The 25,182-nt window shown below is 38.1% G+C and overlaps 1 protein-coding gene across 1 annotated transcript in view; it reads left to right on the top strand.

Annotated features, from left to right (window-relative positions):
- Positions 1–15,687: 15,687 nt before the first annotated feature.
- Positions 15,688–25,182, top strand: part of LOC106058866 (muscarinic acetylcholine receptor gar-2-like) — a 237,880-nt gene continuing 228,385 nt past the window's right edge. Inside the window, exon 1 of the mRNA XM_056003817.1 lies at positions 15,688–15,953. The gene's annotated coding sequence lies outside the window, so the exon portion shown is untranslated. The remainder of the gene's footprint in view (positions 15,954–25,182) is intronic.

Below are 25,182 nucleotides of genomic sequence, written 5' to 3'. Positions count from 1 at the left end.
GTTTGCACGTATATAGGTGCTGGATATTTAGGTAGCTGTCCATCTGTTTGCACGTATTAGGTGCTGGATAATTAGGTAGCTGTCCATCTGTTTGCACGTATTAGGTGCTGGATATTTAGGTAGCTGTCCATCTGTTTGCACGTATTAGGTGCTGGATATTTAGGTAGCTGTCCATCTGTTGTCACATATTCGTCTGTGACTATATGTGATAAACCAAAGCTCTAGTTTCATTTCTTTCTATAGGTTTCGTCAGGGCCGTCCTAAGGCCACTGCAACCTATGCGGCCGCAGTGCAGTTTTTTCCATTAAACAGTGAAGACAGTGGACAGTTTCAAACCCAAAATGTCCTAAGACTTTTGAGTTAGTGGAAGTGTTTTATATGGTGTGTGTGTGTGTGTGTATTGGATGAAGATTTTTGATGAAACTATGAAAATGGATTAAAACAGAGGAGGTTACATAATGGGGGGGATGATGACAGAGAGTGCTAGATGGAGACGAGGCTCAGAAGGACGTAGATGGCAGTAGTGAAGGGACATGAATTCTCTGTTGATGATTTGCTTGTGTTCCGACATGTACATTGAAACTGAAAGATGTATCGTTAAGCTTATTTTGTTTACAGAGAACTTTGTTCAGGTTTTATACAAGTTCTCTATCAAGAAAATAATTACTAAGGTTTATTGTAACTAGCTGGTCTGGAAATACTAACCAACAATCTGCCTATCAAGGGGGGGGAGGAGGTAAACGGCTGGAGCTCAAGCTCAACAATCAACCTGTCAACGGGGGGAGGGGGGTATAGTTGTTCTGGAGCTACAACACAATTAAAAAAAACTATCGGGAGGAGAGGGGTAAGCTGTCTGAAGCTACAACGCAACAATCAACCAATCAACGTAAGGGGGGGTAGCTATCTGGAGCTACAACCCAACAGTTAGCCTATCAACGGGGGGGGGGTAGCTATCTGGAGCTACAACCCAACAGTTAACCTATCAACGGGGGGGGTAGCTATCTGGAGCTACAACCCAACAGTTAACCTATCAACGGGGGGAGGGGTAGCTATCTGGAGCTACAACCCAACCAACAGTTAACCTATCAACGGGGGGGGGGGGTAGCTATCTGGAGCTACAACCCAACAGTTAACCTATCAACGGGGGGGGGGGTAGCTATCTGGAGCTACAACCCAACAGTTAACCTATTAACGGGAGGGGTTAGCTATCTGGAGCTACAACCCAACAGTTAACCTATCAACTGTGGGGGGGGGGGTAGCTATCTGGAGCTACAACACAATTAAAAAAAAACTATCGGGAGGAGAGGGGTAAGCTGTCTGAAGCTACAACGCAACAATCAACCAATCAACGTAAGGGGGGGGGTAGCTATCTGGAGCTACAACCCAACAGTTAACCTATCAACGGGGGGGGGGGGGGTAGCTATCTGGAGCTACAACCCAACAGTTAACCTATCAACGGGGGGGGGGGGGTAGCTATCTGGAGTTACAACCCAACAGTTAGCCTATCAACGGGGGGGGGGTAGCTATCTGGAGCTACAACCCAACAGTTAACCTATCAACGGGGGGGGGGGGTAGCTATCTGGAGCTACAACCCAACAGTTAACCTATCAACGGGGGGGGGGGGTAGCTATCTGGAGCTACAACCCAACAGTTAACCTATCAACGGGAGGGAGGTAGCTATCTGGAGCTACAACCCAACAGTTAACCTATAAACGGGGGGGGGGGGGGCTATCTGGAGCTACAACCCAACAGTTAACCTATCAACGGTGGGGGGGGGGTAGCTATCTGGAGCTACAATCAGACAGTTAACCTATCAACGGTGGGGGGTAGCTATCTGGAGCTACAACCCAACAGTTAACCTATCAACGGGAGGGAGGTAGCTATCTGGAGCTACAACCCAACAGTTAACCTATAAACGTGGGGGGGCTATCTGGAGCTACAACCCAACAGTTAACCTATCAACGGTGTGGGGGGGGGGGTAGCTATCTGGAGCTACAACCCAACAGTTAACCTATCAACGGTGGGGGGGGGTAGCTATCTGGAGCTACAACCCAACAGTTAACCTATCATCGGTGGGGGGGGGGGTAGCTATCTGGAGCTACAACCCAACAGTTAACCTATCAACGGGGGGGGGGGGGTAGCTATCTGGAGCTACAACCCAACTAAAAACGTATCAACGGGGGGGTGTAGCATCTGGAGCTAAACCAACTATGAACCTATCAACGGGGGTGGTAGCTATCTGGAGCTACAACCCAACTAACAACGTATCAACGGGGGGGGGGGTAGCTATCTGGAGCTACAACCCAAAAGGTTGGTTCAGTTTAAAATCAGGACACAAGGATGCCATGTATTAGCTTAAAGGTCTCAAGACATTTCGCTGTCGTTGCGAACGATCTGTTCTGAGCCATCACTAACGCTAACAAGTGTTTAAATCGACACTGTGTTCACGTCTGCTAAAGCACTTGGTAACTCGCTGCCATAAGATTTTTCCAATTCTCTTCGGGCCACATGTCAGGCCCGACAAGAAACGCAACTCTCCATTATGAAGCCATTAAAAAATTAAGGTTAATTCTTCCATCTTTGTTTCGCCACTCCACCTTTCAACCTCCCCCCCCCCTTCTTTCTTTCCTTACATTTTTTTCTTCATCTTCTTCATCTTCCTTTTCATTTAGAACACACACACACACACAAATGACTTGGTCTCTTTTCCTCTTCTTTAATGACCTCCCTTGGGGATTTGTTGCGTCTTGGGCAATGAAACAAACACAAAATCTAATTTTAGCATCAAGCAACACTAGAGACATCTGGTGACCAGAGTTGCAGACGGGAAGCACCTCCGGACTCAATCGCGGGAAGAACAACAACTAGGTTTTCTTGCAGACGACAATTTATGATAGCAGCTAAGAAGCAAAGGAAAAATGCGACTATCATCCAGTGTTGTTGCTGTTTTTTAGGAGGTCTTAAAATTTAGTTAGCTAAAAGTGCCGAAGGTATTTTTGTGAAGAGTTGACAAGAGTAGTACTTTCTTGTCGTTTCTGCTAATGCTAACGTGTAATTCTGTGTTTTAATCTTTCAAGAAATTCAATCATGTCTAAACCAATAAAACATCAAGTTCTTTTTCTTTATGTACGTTAGTTATTTTAAAGCAGAGTCGAGGAGGGCGCATTATGCATAGTAAATTTTAGCTAAGAGTGCTGACAATGATGTAACTTAGAAGTTGCTTTTCAGAGCTGAAGATGACGCAATCATTAGCAATAATTATAACATTGAGAGAGAACTCTTACATGATTAATCGTTTTCACTCTAAACCCCCTCCACTTTTCCGAAGAAAACATGAAGTTTTAAAACAGAATTGTCAAACTTGGCGACATATACATATATACCGTTAGGCCTGCTGTCACAATGGCATTGTGCACGAACCTTGTCCGACGTTATATCCTGTGGTCATGAAGAATGAATGAAGTAGAAAGCAAGAATCTTTTTGAAGGAAATTCCCAATTGTATGAAACTAAATAAATCTATTTTCTAATCAAATCAAGATCTATATAAAAAAGTTTTAGAATTAAAAGATTAAAGATTGTGTAAATAATTCAAATCAAATGTGTCCTTCAAGATTTTTTTAGACTAGTAGGTCTATCTTATATGTCTCAAAATTAATCACATTGCGTTTTAATCTCTTCTAATTATATAAGTTATAAGGTCTAAGTTTAAACACTTGCACTGAGATCTAGATCTGGGTTTTTCTGATTGGTTTTTAGCTCAAGAAACATTAACCTAGAACAAAACTAGGGCAATGTCAATTCTGAAATATTGGAAAGGAAAAATGACGCTTTGAATTTCCACACCGAGTTAACGAATTTGTCTCAAATTGAATTTTATCCGCAATCTTTGTTCTGTGTCTTTTTTTATGATCTGCCAGAATAAATTTTCACATTCCCACTAATAGGTGTCCAGCTTTCTCCTTCTCTCTCTGACTGGTTTCCCAACCCTTTTTTTTTCTCTTGGAGTGACTCTAAAATGACTTGGGTATTATCCGCCATTTCGTCCAGAAACTCATCTTCTCCTCTAACGCCGTTGACAGTCTGGTAATTGGAATTTTCAAAACAATTTACCACCGTCTTGATTTATACTCATAATCTAAATTTAGTACTTCCGGTCCAAATTTTGAAGAAAAAACTAGAGTAGGTGGAAACAGGAATTACGAAATTTTTGATGGGAGATTAAAGGTTTTTTTTGTGACATCATTGTTTAAGTTCGTAGCAATGGAAAGTTTGAGTTGGTGCTTTTTTCTGTTCTTAAATTTCAAAACGAGTTGTCTTGTCAGATCTCTGAGACAATGTGTTCATTTTGTGTGTCATTTTCTTGTACACATAAACATATCAACAGGATTGATAGATAGATAGATAGATAGATAGATAGATAGATAGATAGATAGATAGATAGATAAATAGATAGATACATAGATAGGATAGATAGATAGATAGATAGATAGAAAGATAGGATAGACAGATAGGATAGATAGATAGATAGATAGATAGATAGATAGATAGATAGATAGATAGATAGATAGATAGATAGATAGATAGATAGATAGATAGATAGATAGATAAATAGGATAGATAGATAGATAGATAGATAGATAGATAGATAGATAGATAGATAGATAGATAGATAGATAGATAGATAGATAGATAGATAGATAGATAGGATAGATAGATAAATAGATAGATAGATAGAAAGATAGGATAGATAGATAGATAGATAGATAGATAGATAGATAGATAGATAGATAGATAGATAGATAGATAGATAGATAGATAGATAGACAGACACACTGTGAGTCCACTATTCCAACATAACCAGACCAGTAATTTATGTTTGAAACTTAATGACGCGTCGCTTAAGTTACTGGCCATTACGTCATGATTAATGCTTGTTTGAACCAGTCTGAACTAGTCGTTTCTACGGTCATTGGCGTCCATTGTTGTCGGCTCCTGAAATCGATCTACTGGCTGCCTTGTGACGTCCTGGTGAAGGTCACTGACGTTGATGAGCTGGTAACTTTTGACGTCAGACTTGAACACGATGGCGATATCACAAACTGATTTCTTAGGTAGAAGAGTGTTACTGTGACTTCCGTTAACTTGATAGTGACACTGACCTAGATATTTTTTGAGTAGAATTGTAAACCTTCTATTTACTGTTCATAATATTTTATTAGTTTTCATTAATTAACTAGTATTACAAAGCTTACATAAACTCTCTTTGTTTGTCTGTCTGTCTCTCTGGTAAAAATATTGAACATGTTTTTTCTCTCATTTTCCAGTCTTAGATGAAGCTAAAACTTCGCACAATTATTCATTGAACCTGTCAAGACACGAATCAATTATAAAAATTGACCAAACTAGTTAATTAAATATTGATGACTAATTAAATTTGATTAATGATTAATTATTTTGTTTGGAATCGAAATGAGGGGAATAAATGCTGCTTAATAAAAGATGTGGCTGTATATATGGATTTAATTCCCTTATTACGATTTGCCGTGTTTTTTATCCCACTTATCTGTCTTGTAACAAGTTGAAATTTTACATAATTATTCATAGTCGATGACAATACACGAATCAATCTAAAAATTAACCAATTAGTTAATCATTTAGTTCAAATTAATTTATTTTATTTTATGTAGCAGAAAGAAGCTAAAACCAGAAATTTTCAGATACATTACAGTAATAAGCGGTTCTTTCTTTCTTTTGAAATCTATTATTTTTATTTTTTTTATTGCTTGTTCATTATTTTCTTTAATGAGATTTTGATGAAGTTTTTAAATACTAATACAAAATGTAGCCATATTATTTCTTTAACGAGATTTTCAAATCATTACCTTCTGTTATTATTATTATAGCTTTTATATAGCGCTACTTTCATGCTTACAGCATGCTCAGAGCGCTTTGGTCCAATCTCTTTTGTGGACCAGTTGGGGGGGGGGAGGGGGTATCTAGGAGTTGGTTGCTTGAAGCTGTCTTCTGTAGGATGTGATAGTTTCACTTCTGTAGTTTGTTAGTAGCTTGAGATGCTACAGACGGATCCTAAGTACAACATACTAAGACTGCATCACAAACGAAGAGATTAGAGACATGACTCGTACAAGCGATTAGACCCCAAGATGACCTGCTAACTATTGTCCAACTAAAATTCTACGGCCTCATTAGAAGGTACTCAGGGCTCGATAAGACCTTCCTTCGGGGAACAATACCAGGAAGAGAAGAAGAAGAAGAGTCAAACAGAGAAAAAGATGGGGAGACAATCTTAAAGGAATGGGCGGGCCTGTCATTGATGGAGATCCAAGGCAAAAAACATAGAGGAATGGAGAAGGCCGGTCAACAGATCTTGTGTGGTGCCCCAACGGTCCAACAGACTAAGAAATAGGTGAAGGTGAAGTATCTTGCAAGTCTAAAGGAACGGACACATAAGTACCAACCATAGACACAGGCAAATTAAGCGGCCGCATAAGGCGTCCGATCGGTAGGGACCTCGCCCAGAACATTGTATTAATTTTTTTTGTGAACAAATAGCGAAACTGTGTCCTCGGTGGTGTCGCTGGAGTACACTCGAAGTACACTCGGAGTACACTCGGTTTTTAATCAATTGCATTGTTTTTCGTTGTTTATTTTCTATTTTTCTATTTTTTAGAGGGTCACCAAATTCAATTCGCCTAGGGCCTCCAATTATCTAAGGCCGGCCCTGATCGGTGGACTTTTAATTGTGAACTTGTATTTGGGGACTTTGTTGTTTAATCTGATATTCATGAGTAATGAATAGAAACAAAACAGCTCTATATGTTGTTTATAAGAGCCATTGTCTTATCTCAAAAAGTATTTTTAATGTTTTTCTTCTTAAAATCATTTTTTTGCACAATGCAATAATTAGATCTACACAAAAGTTGAAAGAGAATGTATAATCTCGATCCTAAGATGATTTTTATTCATAAAACTTGATTAAAAAATTGATGGTGTTTGAAAGTATCAAAGAGCCTTTCAAATAGTTCGATAAAAAGATAAAATGTCGAAGCATACTCATGTATCATGCATGTAGGGCTAGTTTCTAAGACAGTGTTTCCCAAACTTTTTCTTTAGCGGAACACTTTGCACACTCTGTGTCTTTAGAGGAACACTTTGCACACTCTGTGTCTTTAGCGGAACACTTTGCACACTCTGTGTCTTTAGAGGAACGTAGTACTTTTTTTTAGAGAGAGATTAATTCACGCGGTGTCCTACTAGTTAACTATTCCAGTAGTTTGTGGAACACCAATTCAGACCTCGCGAAACAAAGTTTGGGAACCACTGGTCTAGGGCGTAGAGTGGAGGTAGGGGAATAAAGTCATATTGGTCATTGAATTATCTGGCAAAATATATGTGTAAGTGATGTGTAAGTGATGTGTAAGTGATGTGTAAGTGATGTGTAAGTGATGTGTAGCCTTATAAAGCAGAGTCATGCCAATGAGATGTAACAGATCATAAAATTCAATCGTTTTGTGGGGGCGGTGAGGAGTGAAAAAAGGAGGGGAGAGACAAGTGATACACAGTGACTTTGTTTGGGAGGGCGATTTAAACCGGGCCGTTCAAATTAAACGTAACAAAAACTAGAATACAGTGTCCTAAAGGGGGGGGGGAAGGGGGATGTAGAAATGGGGGCAGTTTTATTGAAAGTGCAAATAAAAACACGTGCCGGGAAAAGGACAAAGTTTTATGTGACCATTGGCTCAAACTTTCAAATATCTAGGATACAATTGATTTAAAATATCACCGACTAAGAGAAAAATAAAGGAAAGAATAGCAGGAGGCAACAGAGCATTTTATAGCAGCCATCATTTACTTTAGAGCTAAACAATATCAAGGAAAACCAAGAAAATAATATACAAAACCATAATAAGACCATCAGCAATGTATGGAAGTGAGACCTGGACACTGACTAAGACATTTGAAAATCTACTAAATACTGTGGAACGAAAAATTCTTAGGAAAATCTACGGTGCTAATAAAGATGAAACAGGACACGCACTAACCATGAGATATATCAATTGTATGAAGACCCACCAATACTGACTGAAATAAAAAACAGAACAGACTACATTGGACAGGTCAGTTTAAAAGAATATCAGGTAACAGAGGAGCGAAAATTGTATACAGGCAAAAACCAACATGCAGGCGACCCAAAGGCAGGCCCGAATGTGATGGATTGATGATGTGGAGGCAGATCTGCAACAGCTTGGGGTTAGGGCGTGGAGACGAAGGGCCCAGGAGAGATCTGAATAAAAGGATGTGTTGAAACAGGCCAGAGCCCTCCATGGGCTGTAGCGCCACTGTGAGGGAGGGATGATGATTTGCAGGAGGTAATAAGAAAAAGGTCCCAGCCCAAAAAAAAAAAAACAGTTCCCAGGCCAAAAACAAAAAAATTCCCAGACCAAAAAAAAAGTTCCAATTAAAGTAATAAGTAATAGAATTAGTTGACCAATGAAATGTGCGGGGAAGTGTTCAACTTGATACCATTTTACTGTTCAAAGTGAACAAAACATATTGGGGAGGGGGGGAGTCCATTCTATTGTTATAAGTAAAAAAAAAAAAAGGGCAGTTTCAAATGTTTAAGTCAACAATAAATAGCCTGGGAACAAATCGAGGGGGGGGGGGGGACGGGGAGCAATGATTGTCTATTTATAGAGACAAATGATTGATGGTTATTAATTAGTTTATGCTACATTTTAATGACTCTGGTGAGTAAACTAAAAAGAAAACATACACCAGTAAATGACGAGATACAGACGAATGAATCCATAAGCAGAACAATTTATTTACACAGATAAAGGAAAAAATACTTAAAACAAGCAAACTAACAAACAAAACAACACAAAACTGTAAAAAAAAAAAGGTTATATTGAGCGAGTAATCAATCACTAGCATATCTCTTAATACTGCAAGTTTCGTACAAAAACAAAATTAATTACCACTAATTGATTTGCTAATAGGTTAATTTTTTTGATTGATTCGTGTCTTGTCATCAACAATAACTAATTCAGCAAAAGTTTTAATTTGATCAGAGAATGGGAAGTGGGAGAAATAACAGGTAAAAGTATCCAGTCACACAGACAATGTCAGCTTTGTGATAATCTAAGAAGCCTGTAGAGATCATTGTGACACAGATGACATAAAACTCACTGATAGACGTTCATATACTTTGTACCCAATACAATGATTTCAGAAACTACAAAGTAGAAATGGGCCACATCACTTCTTTAGAATAATATAGATCAGATTTTCCATTAGATTTTACAATGCCCACCTCTCAACTGAAATGTTCAGTCTTAATTGAATGAATCAGTTCAAATATTCTAAAGCATTACTTTGCATCCATATTTCAATACTAAATCAGTTTTACAAGATCAACAGACTGTTCTACTATTACAAAACTCTCTGCCTGTCTGTCTGTCTGTCTGGTAAAAAATGTGTACACGTTAGTTATTTCTCACCATACCTAACCTCCGATCAAGCCTAATTTTGCTAAATTATTTCTTTTACCTGACAACACCAGAATTAATTTTTAAAAATTAACTAATCATTAGCTATCGTTAGTTAAATACTTTGTTTCTTATCGAACAAGGGAAAGAAATTGTACTTAACTGATGCAGTGGTATAAGTTGAATTAGTCCCTTTTAAACTATGTAGAAAGAAATAGGAGGCCGCTTGAAAGTTTGAACCTAACAAGAGATAGCTAGTAGACCTTCTATTTTCATAGGCACTTCCCTGGCACAGTGGCTAATATGTTGGCTGAAATAGGCTTAGAGTTCGAATTCAGGTCGTTTCATTTTTTTTTATAAATGGATTTAAAAAGCGATCATGTGAACCTTCACGGATAAACCTTCTTTCTCTTTCAGCCCTTTTCCAATTGGTCCAGACAAGTGATAGGATCATAGCGTATTGAGAAAACTAAAAGCATGAAACTGGGCAAAACAAAATCAATTGGTAAAAATATTTCTAATCGCACAGATTTATTCTTGTTAATCAAGATCTATATTTAAAGCATTTTTTACATTTTTCTTTCAAAGAATTTAAAAAAAAAAGAAAATTAATAGACCACAATGTACTATTGACCTACCACACCAGGACACCAACACTAGTGTCTCGATTGGTTTAGGTCGTGGCGATTATTGGACCACAAATGAGGCGTGTCGGTCGTAGTGACCTTTTCTGGTGACCTACTTTATAGTGTTGCCCTTTTTTATGGAGAGAAAGATTGATTATATGTCAGCCTTTGCAGGATACGGGGAGTACTGTCCCTAGGGAGATGAGAATAGGAAGAGGTAGAAAGATGAGGTCATGGAATAAGGTTTTAGTTGAGGACAGTCATGAAAGAGTAGGAAGGTGAGGACATGAAAGAAAAGAAAGATAAGGTCATTAAAGAGTAGAAAGGAGAGGACATGAAAGAGTCCTGGAAATGCGATGTGAAAGATGGATAGAGTTGAGGACATAAAAGAGTCCTGGAAAAACGATGTGAAAGATGGATAGAGTTTTAAAAAATAAAAAATAAATACATTTAAATTTGGCTGGAGAAGTAATAAATAAATCTTATAAACGGAATATTTCTAAACTAGTCGACCGGCGGCGTAGCATATGCCGCTATTTGTGTTGGACCAGCCTTAGGCCACTGCAACCTATGTGGCCGCAGGGGGGCCCGCACTTTCATAGAACCCGCACTTTCATAGGACCCGCACTTTCATAGGACCCGCACTTTCATAGGACCCGCGCTAATTCAAGGTGTTTAATTATTAAATTAAACCCTTTTCTAACTTAAAACAGATTTCCCGCACCCTCCTGTCGATTTACCAGGAGTTCCTGGAAATCTCCCGAAACTGCAAAATATAAAAAAAAAAGTCCTTAAAATATATGGAATATATAGACAAATATTGTCATTTCGGGGTGTCATTCAATGTGGAAAACGCCAATCCTACGCGCGATAAATAAAAACTGCATTATGCATTAGCCGTAATTGTGTAATCTGGTGAAAGAAGCTTCTCGCGCCTCAAACTAATTAAGAATTACTTGAGGTCAACAATTCTCAAAAATACATTGAAACATTTGGTAATTCTTGCTATTGAGGAAACAGAATTATTATGATATATATTGTATGACTTTGCTACACGCAAGGCTCGTAAAGTAATTCTGTACGTAGTAAAGAATGAATAAAATGCATAGATGAATTTATTTTCTATTAGAAACTCTTAAATTTCACTTATTATCTGCTTCCCTACCCAAACTTGGCCCTCGCGAAATCCGTTTCGCATAGGGCCCCACAATGGTTAAGTCCGGCCCTGCTATTTAGTGACGGGTGAATATACATAGTAGATTACTTGTTCTCTTTCCAAGACTTCTTGGTCGCAATGGTTAAGTAAGACGCTGCTATTTAGTGTTTGTAAAAGGTTTGTTTGTAAAATGTTTTACATGTTTTGGATGTTCCTTTAGAGTTAAAGATAGTTAACTTCTTAGTCCAAACCTCCCGAAGGACGAAGGGGGGTGGGAGCGGGCAGGGTTTGACAGTCCAGCGCGCAGCCATCCTTAGCGACGTGTGAATACCCACGTGTTCTCCCCCCCCCCTTGTTTTTTCTTGGGGTGACTATCCTAAGAGATAAGAGAGTGATCTTTCCTTTACTTCTTGCTCGTCCAAACTGTTGAGCGAAGGAAAGAATTATATATATAGCTAATTACTTTTTTAAATTGTATTTTATTTTAAGTTGTATAAAAAATGTCTTTTAAAATGTTTTACTTGTCTTTGATTCAACAAAAAGATTATTTATATTAAGTGCGTCTTTGTAGTTGTAGTCGTTATCTAATGATTTCAACAAAAGCCGAGCAACGAAAATGTAACCCAAGGAGACGCCATCTTTTTTATAAATACTATGATATAATATCATTTTAGACTGTTCTAGGAAAGGATACGATTGCTTGGGGCATTTGTCCGTCACATGAAGCCCAAACAAATCTGCAAACTGCTTGCTTATGATTTACTTCATCTCCTTCGTTTCTGCATCTATTTAGAAATGAAATCTTATAGCTCATTAATAATTAGAAGCTAGCCTGGACCTGACGAAGTGGGACATATTGAGTAGATAAGTTGGCAGGTTGTTTGGATAGTATGAGACTTCTGGCACCATTAGACATGGTTACATTAAACATGCATACAAATATTTGGATGATTTACTCAGAGGCGTAGTTGTGGGGGCAAGGGGGCACGATGTTCTGGCGCTACCCTCACAAGGGGGGGGGGAGGGGCGCCACACGCAGCCTATATTTCTATGTGATAATCACTGAAAATGGGGGGGGGGCGCCAATAATGTACCTTGCCCCCCAGGTGCACGTTTCGCTCACTACGCCTCTGGTTTTACTACAATACGTAAAGACAGGGAAAGGGGGGGGGGTGATAGGCTCTAGAATTGTTTTCATTATGGAAGTCAGACACAGCAACAAAAAGAATTCAAGATTGTTGGACTTTTCGGTTTCTTATCTTATTAAATACAGACGTTACTTTAAAAAAGAAGATGATTGCGTCTTACGCATGTTCCTAGGTCAATCTAGTCATGCATGTTATTCAATGACTTAAATTTTCCAAGACATGGGTTTTCCTGGCTGACTCAGGCAGCCCATTTCATGCTCAAATAGCATCATGGAAGAAGAAGCATTTGTACAGATTTGTGCTATGGTATGGGACAAGGAATGTGCGTTGTGCTTTGTGTTATTCTGAGTATTTTATTAGGTTTTATTTAGGTATTTGAAGATGATGGTTTAAGGTTTTATCTATAATTGCTACTTTACTTTTAAGTCTTCTATCCTGAAGTGTTTCTAAATTTAGTGCTTTTATTACTTATGATAGATATAAAATTATAAATTGACAACGATGAAGATAGACAGACTTATCTATCTATCTATCTATCTATCTATCTATCTATCTATCTATCTATCTATCTATCTATCTATCTATCTATCTATCTATCTATCTATCTATCTATCTATCTATCTATCTATTATTATTATTATTATTATTATTATTATCTATCTATTTATATATATATATGTATATATATATATATATATATATATATATTTATCTATCTATCCACCTATCTATTTATTTATCTATCTATTTATCTATCTATTTATCTATCTATTTATAGAACTTTTTATCTATCTATCCATCCATACATCCATCCATTGATCTATCCAACTATATATATTCATTGTTTCCACCTTGACGACAAATTTCACACCGCGATTGTACCCGGCACTGATGAAGCCTGGAAACAATATGCCAAAAAAATTACTGAACAAAACCTGCCTTTAATTAAAACAAGAGAATACATTGCAACTAGTTGCTCATCTTTATGGCAGGAGAAAACAAAATTACTCATAGAGATTTTTTTTTAAATGTTCGATCAATTCAGTTGGATATCAAAAGATGAACATATGTTTGCTTTGGTGTAATGTGTCAATAAGAGAAGTGTTTGGAACACATGTAATACATATTGTTGTATAACCAAAAAAAAAATAAACAGATGATTAAGATATATAAGATCAAGAAGAAGAGTATTCTTAATGATTAGATTTGCACTTACAGGTTATACAGGTGCACTCTGTGTCATAGATCTGGTTGGAGGAAATCAAAACAACAACCGGGGGGGGGGGATGCATAGCAGATGGAAAGATCGCGTCTATTTACATCAAATGATTGGCAGTAATCAGATGAACAGCCCCAATGTGTGGACCTGCAACATCCAGGCAGATATAGATAAGAGAATAGACTTGCACTTTGGCTGACTGGCCCACCAGGAAATTAGCTGGATTCCACCCCCCCCCCCGTACCCTCCTTCCACTCACTGCTGGAGATCATATAGTATGTAGTGACAGAATACAAACAATTTCTACGAAATAGCGAACGGTTCCTTTTCTTGGAAAAGAATGCGGACAGTTGTATAGCAATGTTGTTGGCCTACTGTCATCTCGAACACTTCCTCATGTGGCTGTGGAGCTCTATTTCGGAGACACCCCGTCCACATATCTCGCAGTTCAAGGTGGCTTTCGCTTTGGTGGTCAAGGAGCTGGCCATTTTTCGCATGACATGCTTTTCTTCCAGAGCTGAGGCCCATGTTTTCTCACTGTCCATAGCTTCCTTGGTCACCGTCTGTCTCCATTTAGTTCGGTTTAGGGCTATGTCTTCCCAATGGTCAGTATCAATGTTCACTGTTTGGAAGGTCCATTTTTATTTCATCCATTCTTAACGGAGGCGGGGGCGAACAGTTTTTCTTGAGCTAGACGCGAGTTGCCCGTAAAGAATGACTTTTGGGATGCGATTGTCGTCCATCCTGCGAACAGCGCAGGCGGCGTTGACTGAGAACTGTAAAGATGCTGGGAAGACCTGTTCGCACATGGAACAGCAATTTATGTTCAATTTGAGATAACAACAGGGACATGAATGTCGAGAGGATTTGTGAAACATTGTTCGCCTTGATCAAGTCGATGGCTAAACTTTTCCTGGATGGAACGTGCAACTTAACCCAAACTGGACGTCTCGAGTTCAAACCCCGCTGACGACTGGGATTTTTATCTTCCTGATTTGTATGATGGCCCTGAGTTGACCCAACTGTATTGGGTCATTGCTATTAGTTTGGAAAAGTAAAGACAGTTATTCTTTGTGCTGTCCAGATGAAGCCCTCTGTAACCCTCAGTCAGATAAACACAATAGCATTACATTATCTGCTGATTAGGTCAAAGGCTCAGAAAAGCAACACAGCTGTGCAATGTTTTGGTCTGGAGTCTCCAGTTCAGGAGACACACACGCAGTTTTGTTTTCATTATCAACAAGTGTCAACCTAGACCACAGTGTTAACTATATAATTATGATAAAATTAGGTGACGATGAGCAGCCAAGTCTTCTTCTGGACTGAGACACGAGCAGTCCTACAGGTCCAGCTTTCAAGTTCCACAACTTTTGGTTAACCAGTCCACATATTAGCGTGATGAGGTACATGAAGTAATTCAGAGAACTAGCTCTAAATGATCTTAAGTGTTCAATCTTCATCAGACTCTAATCCTTTTAACCACTTTGCAAGACTATGCCTCTGGAATACCCGCCCCACCCCCTCCTCCCATACCTCGAAACTTTTCGACTCCTCACTGTATACTTACAGAAGATACACACTCGGAGGCTCTCTGTATCTGTCTGTCTCATTCCTCCCCCTCTCTCTCTCTTTCTGCCCCTCTCTCTTTCTCTCTCTCTTTCTTTCTCTCTCTCTCTCTCTCTCGCTATATATATATCTACCATTGCACGGTTCCAGACTCACCAAAGAAACTATTCTTATCTCTCTTTGCTCCGCTGTTGTCTACCTCTCCCTCAAATCCTAACCTCCCTCTTATCTCATCCACTCCCCCCTCTCTCTCTCTTCCTTCGATTCACCACTTATCCCCCCCCCCCTCCTCCCGCTAGAAATACTTCATGCCGAGACTCTGTATGAACGGAGAAAGGGGAGGGAATGACGGGCTGAGAGGGGGGGGTGATTCTCTTTTTTTCTCTGCCCCCCCCCCACACCCTCTTCTCTTACCGTGGCGCGCTAAAGCTTTGAGTGTGAGCACTGCGCGTGCGGGGCCTGGGCTTGCAAGGAACATAGGAGCTGAGTGCGAAGCGAGAGCACACAGCACTGACCAGTGTTGATATGGATGAATGATAATTGATAACTTGGTGCGTTGTGGCTGTTGTTATTGTTATTTGTTATTCTTTTCACTTACACAGTTTGTTCCTCCATGTTATACTTCCATTACACTCCCTCCCACTGGACCTATTATTACGTAGTGATATTTCTGCGCCACTCTATTTAGAGCTAATGGATTATGAAACGCGTCTCACCGGACTAGAAGGTAAGAATTGATTTTTTTTCTTCCCGTTTTTCCTTTTTCCATTCAGATCTACACGCATTCGTCAATTTCTATATTAATAATAACAGAAGCGCATTAATAATACATTCGTCTTTTTCAATCTTTATAATCCAGAAAATGATCACAACCTAAAACAAAATTTAGAGAATTTTTTTTTTTTTAAATAAGTTTCAATACTTCAATTAAGTTTAGGAGTTGCGAAAATAAAATCGGCGGGGTGCCATTCATGTATATGTTTCATTTACTAGATATTAAAAACAGTGTATATTTACATATGTGCAGTTCCATCTTTAAGATTTAATAATAATTTATTTTTAGGTTTGAAAAATAAGAAAATAGACGCACAAACAGTTTTGTTTTCATTTGCAACAAGTGTCAACCTAGACCACAGTGCTAACTATATAATTATGATAAAAATTATGCGAAAAAAAAACAACCTTTTACTAACAAACAGACAAACAAGTACATATATAACAGACCTTAGTTTGTTGAATGCAAATCTTTAAACGCACTTGAAGATTTTAAATTTTGAAGTAATAGAGGTTATGGGCTAATGTTAGAGATGTGAGGTATCTCTATGAAAGATACACCCAACTATTTCAAAGTCATCGTGATACAAAAAGGAAGAAACGTTTGTTTTTTTTCTAGTCAGATACCAAGTAAATTGTAAATCAAATGAAATGTAACTCTCAGACACACGGAGACAGTAGCGTCATGGGGCAGTATTTTGCTAATCGTCATTAGAAAGATTTGTTCATTTGTTACTGAGAGAAGTTCTGTGTATTAGGAAAGTCTTAAGTCTAGTACATGTGAAGTTCCTATACTTCATCTTATTAGTTGAACTAAACATTGACAGATCGCGTGGTGGCTATAATAGAGAATGATTGAAATAAGTTTACTGTTCTACATTTTGTTAATGAAAATCTCAACATCTGGCAACACTACACTCATAAACTAAACTAACCCTAAACCTAAACGTAAACCTGACTCAGGATATAAAACAGTGTGATTAAATGATTAAGTGATTTAAGATGCACAAGAAGATTAATGAGATGAAAAGTTCGGCGTCAAAATAACTAAAAAATGTAGTTGTTTTATTTCCTAAAAAAAATAAAAAAAATAAGGAATATGATTTTCCTAAGTTAAACTTGAAACAACTTATGTTTCTATATAGTGACAGCTTTTAACTTCGCGCCAAGTGTCACTGCAAATAAATTGGCAAGGAAGTGTATGTGATTGGTTAACAAGTGTTTTTTTTTAATAAATATTTTAAGAGCTTTTTTTTTAAGTACTATCTATATCTATAATTCTATGTTATTACCTTTTTTTTAAAAAAAAAGTAGATCTATATCGCTCTCATGTTTATATAACCTATCTCAATACAAAAATTATTATTATTATTTAGAGTCTATTTATAAATAAATAAAAACATTAGAAATCAATTGAAAAGCATAAAAATGTAAGTCACATTGGTATTACATAAACCTGTTAGGTAGTGTCATGTCATAGATCGGTAAATAGATAGATTTGACATCGTGGTAAGGATTTATCTTAACTTGACAACAAGTCTTAAATGGCAATCATATTAGTTCATTTGACCTCATTACGTTATACCTTACCAACTTCACAACCTCAATGAAGTCAAGTCTGAACTCATTTCTTAAGAAAGGCACCCAATGAATATAAAGCCACATTAATATATCAAAATCTCTCCAACATATTTGTAGCATGCTAACATAACAATATTAGCAATATCAACAGCTATATCAACACTAATGTATTATTTTAAGCTCCCATTATCCCTAACACTGAGCTCTTATATAGATATGTTTCAATGATTTTCATCTTAGTTCAATTATTAGTTTCCAAGTTAGTCTACTTCCGTTTACCTGGCAAGTTGATCTAATGACCGCAAGATAACGAACAGTTGATAAAAAAAGAAAGAGGGAGTGGTTGAAGTTAACGATGGGAGAGTGGCAATATTAATCAGGATCGAAACACCTGCCGGTAAATAAAACGTAGCTGAATTCAAGGGCACTAAATACTTTGACTTGAGACCGGAGACTCAGCTTGTACCTTCAAACGTGACATCATGTCAGTAACATACCAATGCCATTGACTTCGAGCATGACAGTGTCAATGACATCTGACACGCAAATCCGCTGTCTTTCTCTCCTCTGCCTTTAGAACTGCGGAATGTGACACGCAGCTCGAGCGCCTTAATGAGGGGCATAAGTCACGTGACACCCGCGTCACAAAAGTCGTAGCAGGAGCAGTAAAAAAATAAAACCCAAACAGTCAAGTAGACATCTGTCTGTCTCGTTCTGAGTCTTGCACCAAAACAGATGCGCGCCCATCAATCTCTTTCGTTAAGTAATAACAATAATTGCAATGTCTTGATTCCGACAATTAAGGATGAGTGTAGTGTTTCACATGATTACTCAATCCCAGTTGTGACCTGTATAGTTTTTCACATATGATGCAGACAAAGCCGTTGGATCTATTTACGTTGTATAGTCGTCTTCTGCGCCTCTCTTCAACAAGTTTTTTTTTCTTGGGGTCTCAAATATGTGTCCCGAAGCCTTAGTGAGAACTCTCCAACTGTCTTTTTCAGAGGCCGTCTGATGTCAGCTACTTTCCTTTATGCTGGTGAGGTCGAAATGGTGCATGAGTTTATCTTTATAGCGCTTACTTGGGGCAACTGATACAATGTCCTCCAGAGTAGATTTATTCTTTTAAAAATGTCTATTGTAATAGTGACGTAGTACGCATTAAAAAAGAACTATATAAACGGAAGGAGGTGTGGTGGCTGAGTGGTATAGCGCTTGGTTTCCGAACCGGGGGTCCTAGGTTCGAATCCAAGTGAAAACTGGGATTTTTAATTTTGAGATCTTTGGGTGTCTCCAAGTCCACCCAGCTCTAATGGGTACCTGACATTACTTACGTTGGTCGTTGTGCTGGCCACGTGACACCCTCGTTAACCGTAGACCACAGAAACAGGTGACCTTTACATCCTCTGTCCTATAGACCACAAGGTCTGAAAGGGAAACTTTACTTTGACTATAATCTAAAGTGTCATTTCTTGCAGCAGACGACACGACGATAGTATCTTTCCTACAGCCGCGATGTTCGGTGCAGATTTCTCAGACAACATGTATTCCGTTAATAAGCGTTGGCATCGTCTTCTTGGTGCAGTGTGTACGCGTGGGGATGTGTGTGTTTGTGTGTGTGTGTGTCCGTGTGTTATCTTTTTTTTTTCCTGATTTTCGTTTCATTTGTTTGGGTTGCAGTATCAGATTTTCGATATCTCTTGATTTACTGTCGGCAATTTGGAGCATGTCTGAAGATTTGTAACGCTGCCACTGTGACAAATTACCCCCCCCCCCCCTTTATTTTCCTAATGATTTTTGATCAAAGTTATGACACCGCGCCTTGACCGGTTATGTAATGTTAAAATTATCAGATGTGTTTTCTGATTCAACTGGTGTGCTCGGCTTATCAGTTAGAAAAAGATGAGATCTCTGAAGAATGGGATCTATATTTTATATGATGATATACCAGAGAGATGGGATCTCGGACATACGGGATTTCATTGTTAAATGTCGGATTCCCATAATAAAACATCGCAAAGAGATGTGAGGTTATTAAAAGGAAAGAATAGAACATAGAAATATGGCCATTCAATTTAACTATTTGAAAAGTAATTTTATAAATGACCACGACAACGCAATGGATGCGAGCGCTGCTTATTAACTCGATCGATGGCCTTGATGTCAATGACATACAGTCGTCATTTGATGTCATAGTCGTTCTGAAGTGTTTAGACGAGTGAGACAACTAGAGGTCATATCAGAGGAATACAATTAAGAGATTTATAGAACGAGGACAGAGAGACAGAGAGAGAGAGAGAGAGAGAGAGAGAGAGAGAGAGATACGACATACAATGACGAAGATATTATTAAAAATTTTAGAGCACACACACACACACACACACACCTACATTTTCTCTACATTATTTTTTCTTGTTGTAGCAGCCTATGTCTCGAAAAGACGTGATTCAGTTTGTGTTGTCTGTCTGTCTTAATTTTTAAAAATAATAGTGCTATTAAAAATTCGATTCAACACAGCATTCAACTTGAACTAGGTCCATTACAAGGTATACATATTTATGTTGTTGTTTTTTTCAAGGGCGTACCCATTTGTTTGTAAACTTTAAGCGTTTTAATTTGTGTAAAGCAAGAAGGACAATGTTACGTATGTTATGTATGTTATCGTATGTATGTTATGTTACATATCTTACATATGTTATGTTATATATGTTATGTTACAAATGTTATGTTGCTTATGTTTTGTTACTTATGTTATGTATGTTATCGTATGTAATGTTACTTATAATATGTTACTCATGATATGTTACTTATGTCATGTTACTTATAATATGTTACATATGCTATGCTATATATGTTATGTTTTATATGTCGTGTTACGTATATAATGTTAGAATGGTCTTAGAAACTAAAACGTTATTAAAATCGCATTTTGCTATTATCTTCACTGTGTTCCTAATTCCAAATTAAAAAAAAAAAACCACTTAAAATTACAAAAACCTAAGCAGCTGTTTTCTCAGTGAAGCACGCCTGATAATTATGGATAAGTTTTCAAGCGAGATAACAAAACTTCCGACTGTATCAAAATGAGGGAGCCGCTATCGATTAGCAAGTTGATAGTTTTGTTTTGTTGTTTTAAAAAAGAATTTATATTTCCACTGGGGCAATGTGGTTGTCCCTTTTTTGGACGATATAATGCCGTGCAACCAGAATCTTTAAATATATAGCGGGATAGAATATATAGTTAGATACGGGATGTAATTTTAGAAAAAAAATTGGGAAAAAAAAAGTACTGTGTTTGAAGAATAAAGATAAAGAATTTAAAATATAGATAGATAGATAGATAGATAGATAGATAGATAGATAGATAGATAGATAGATAGATAGACAGACAGACAGACGGACGGACAGACAGACAGACAGACAGAAGACAGACAGACAGATAGATAGATAGATATATAGATAGATAGATAGATAGATAGATAGATAGACAGACAGACAGACAGACAGACAGACAGACAGACAGATAGATGGATAGATAGATAGACTTTTTAAAAGCTTATATATGTTAAATTTAAAGGGAGAAAAATATTTTTCAAAAAATTAAAAAGGAGGCTTTTAGGGGCAATAAGTGCGTCTACATGTGACTTGAATGAGAATTATCAGCCCCTGAGTAATTGACAACTAATTAGCTGCATAAGGTATGCACTTGCTGGCTTTGACAGATTAGCAGACCCGATTAGGCCCATACCTGTAGCATCAATCTTTGCAATCGCTCTTCTGTGCATCTCTGTTCTGGTACGCTAAGACTTCGGAAGTCTATAGAGCCAACTATTTCCTCGCGTTACGCCTGTGATTGAATGAAGTGTACGTTGAATGGTTCTTTGGCTAATGAGCCCCTGATTCCAGAGGTGTTTGCAGGTCTTGGAAACGTTTCGAGGGCGTGTCATAATGGGCGCATGTAAATACTCGACATTCCTCTGTTGACAACGCCTAACTAATTAGTGCCGACTCTGTACTTAGGTAGTGCAGCTCAAATATATTCTATAGGTTAATATATACAGTACTGTATCAAGCATTGCTAACAGCAATGAGTTGCATTAACTTTTTCCATCTCTCCTCTCTCTCTCTCTCTCTCTCTCTAGCATCAGTGATAATAAGATAATAATTTCCATTAAAACAGCTTCTAGTATATATATATATATATATTAACAGTTAAATCCAGTTAATCGGACTAATGGTTTATTTGACTAGTATCTTATTCGGAACAAATCCTATTAAACAGATTGATCTAGTTAAATGGACTAGCCGTTTAAAAAGAACCAAATATGATCGCGTCCCGATGTTTGATGGAGTCAACAAACTCTTCAATAGACAAGACTAGAAATAACACAATCAGGAATTAGAAACAGTTTTAAACCGTTGAAATCCTCTCCCTACTTCTCATGAAATAATTATAGAAAGATTTCTTTGGTCTAGGCTGATACTTGGTCGTTGGTATAAGCTGCCAGGTTGGGCTGTTTGCGCTCTGGACTGAGATCTGTCATTATAGTGGGCCTCCACACTGACCTGCCACGTCACATGGATCTTCCACGTCGTACAGTACTGTGACCTGACAAAGAGCTATTGGTCTCCACTGCCCACAGGTTACTACGTTGCAGGTCAAGTTTTCCAAGACGCTTGGTCTCGGCCGGTTCATTCCCTGCCCGCTGCCATCCCCCAGGTCGTCCTGCGGAAGATTTGGACTAGGAAGTTGATTATCTGCAAGTCTGAAGGAACATCCGAAACATGTCCAACATTCTACATTTTACAAATAACCAGTACAACTAAACAGATGAAGGAGAATTACATTCTAAATGTTGAAATTGTAATTAACACAATCGACATTTTTAATACACATTTTATGGACATTCTATGCACTGCTTTTAACTTCAATGAAGATGTTTGTAAAAATTCAGTTAAAACAATATCTCGAGCGATTTTAGCAAAACATGCTCATTCTGGACGAAATACACGTCTTTCTGTCACTCGCCTTTCACTCGTCTGCCCCCCCCCCCCCTTTTCAACTTTCACTCTCTTATTTCAAAGTTTAACTACGACAGACTTCCTCGTGGTTACATCACACTCTATTCAGCATTGCTAAACCATCCACCTACTCAGTGTTACATCTGATAAATACATACATATTCAATAACAATTACTAAGACAAATGAATATGCATATGTAATAACAATTACTAAGACTATTTAGATATCATCATCAATCTGAATGAATCAACCCAAAAAGCCAATGGATAATAGTTACTACTGTATTTCCGTTGCTACCATGTTCTGACTTCCCTCTTTCAGAAACACTTAATCTAAAAATGGAAACGCTCTGATGTGCTTAGATTGTCACTGTGTAGTCTTGTCAATCAGACATAGACCTGTCTGTCTACTACTGGCCGTGGACTCGGAGGAAGTGCTCAGTCTATACACGAGTGCCATCAGGTACAATCGACAAGTGATTTCAACAAGCTTCATATTCACCTCATTAGAAACATTGCAACAGATGGCTGTTTCTATGGCTGTTGCTGTGATGTTGTTGTTACCGTGGGTGGGTGTGAACGAGGGAAATCATGAATGAGCGTGTGTGTGTTAAAATTTAAAACAAAAACTTTTATGCTTGGGCCTATTTGTGATCTATCGTAAGTGTCGGCAGTTGCAAATAAATTCTAAGAGTTTAAAACCAATTCCCAGTTGAAATTCTTTGGTCATTTTGTCCTAGTGTTCCCCCCCCCACACACACACACACAAATAGAGAATGGCTTCTCCCCATTCCCAACTGAGGTCATTAACTGGCACACTCGTTGTTTTTTGTTTTTTTGCCTTCATTGGATTGATCGAAATCAATTTATTTAATATCACCGGATAGTCCTCCGACCTTTGACATTTGGATAGCTCAGTACACTCTAGAGTTTGATTGGGCAAGTCTCCAATGACCTGGTGAAGAGGAAATGATTGTATTCACTTTTTGATTGGTAAAACAATGTCTCAGATAGTTCTGATCTATTAATAGCTGCGTGTTAAGACTTTACTTACTTAAATTACTTTTTTTTTTAGAAGCTATACCTCAGAGGCTGTTTGTTATCTAACCATAACATTTGTTATCTTTAATCACCTTATTGCACTTATTGACCTTGTTGGCTCCATAAACTTTTTAATGGCTCTATTTGCCCATTTCTTTTAAATTGCTTATGTATAGTAATTCTATCAATCTCTCTAAGCATCCTCAGTGCGCTAAGATCTGGTAGGACGCGGTTGGGAATTTGGCGCCAAAAGTTATTAGTTTCATCAAAGGGAAAAGTTTTGGCTTCGAGACAGTCACGTGACTGTTAAAAACAAAACTAGGATTGGAGGTGGAACGAAAGTAAGCACACAGCTTCAGAGAGAGGTTAGCTTTTTGGTTTTGGAGTAGATATTTAACTAAGCAACATTTCGACGGCTCCCTTCATGTCGTATTAAACGCCTTATTCGACATCGTACATCAGCGTCGATTATTATCTGCATTGTTCGCCTGTGTCTGTGTTAATTGTGCTACTTGAGTGTTGCCTCTGTTTAGACTTATCTGGACAAGACACAGCACGGAGATCCATAATCTTCTTTGTGGACAAGTGGAGTAAGTTTCCATGCTGCGGTCAGCAAACACAACTCAGCTCGATTCGGGTTCCGAACTCAAGCCCCATAGGTAGATGTCCAAGCCACACATCTCACAGTTACGTTCAACAACATCCCAATGTTCCCATTGACCTAGTTCTAAACAAAAAAAACAACACTTTATGAAGCTATTCTGACCTAGTTAGATTTGTGAATGTTCCCATGGCTTCTTCGACCCACTTTCCATTTCTTTTTTGAGCTTCGCGTTTCCAATGATCACATAGCGTGACTTAAAGACGCACACAAAACGACTCCCAAGGTTTCATTAACAAATCGCTCCAACTCCCGCTCCAAGCCCCGAGGGGACACAGGACAATGTGCGATGGCCTTATTGAGCTCGCCGTTCTGTCTCCGGACCATAGGATACTTTATGTCTCCAACGGGTCAGATGGCGAAGGATGGATTGGCGCTGGAGGAATGCCAATAAACTGAGCCATCTATAACTCGTCAATAAGTAGAAAGCGACTGTACTATCCGATAGTTTTGTTACGTGGCTCATTTTCTAGACTTTAAGCTTAGGGTTAGAGTTAGGGTTAGGGTTAGTATTCTCTCAAGTTTCTCTTCTTCTACGTACATCAATATCTCTTTAAATTTACTTATTAGCGTGTTGGCTTCAACCAATCCTCAATCACTTTTTTCTTCTAGTAGTGCTTGTACTGAAGTATTAGGTTAAAGTTAGTGCTAGAGTTCGGTTTTAGAATTTATACTTGCAGTAACAATGACTTAAATCCAGTCACTAACTTCTCTATCTAAAATAGAAATGTGGGTGAATTATTTTAAGTGCTACCGAGAAATGTAGCATAATAGTTGCTAGATAAACGTCTTACGATGTTATAAAACGAAATCACTTCGATTAAATTATTTTTGTTTGATCTCGAACTACATTTGTATTGTTTATATCAAGGAACT

Source organism: Biomphalaria glabrata, chromosome 11, assembly GCF_947242115.1.
Source record: "Biomphalaria glabrata chromosome 11, xgBioGlab47.1, whole genome shotgun sequence".
In the NCBI taxonomy this organism is placed as follows: domain Eukaryota; kingdom Metazoa; phylum Mollusca; class Gastropoda; family Planorbidae; genus Biomphalaria; species Biomphalaria glabrata.
This window is presented reverse-complemented; position numbering and strand designations above follow the sequence as displayed.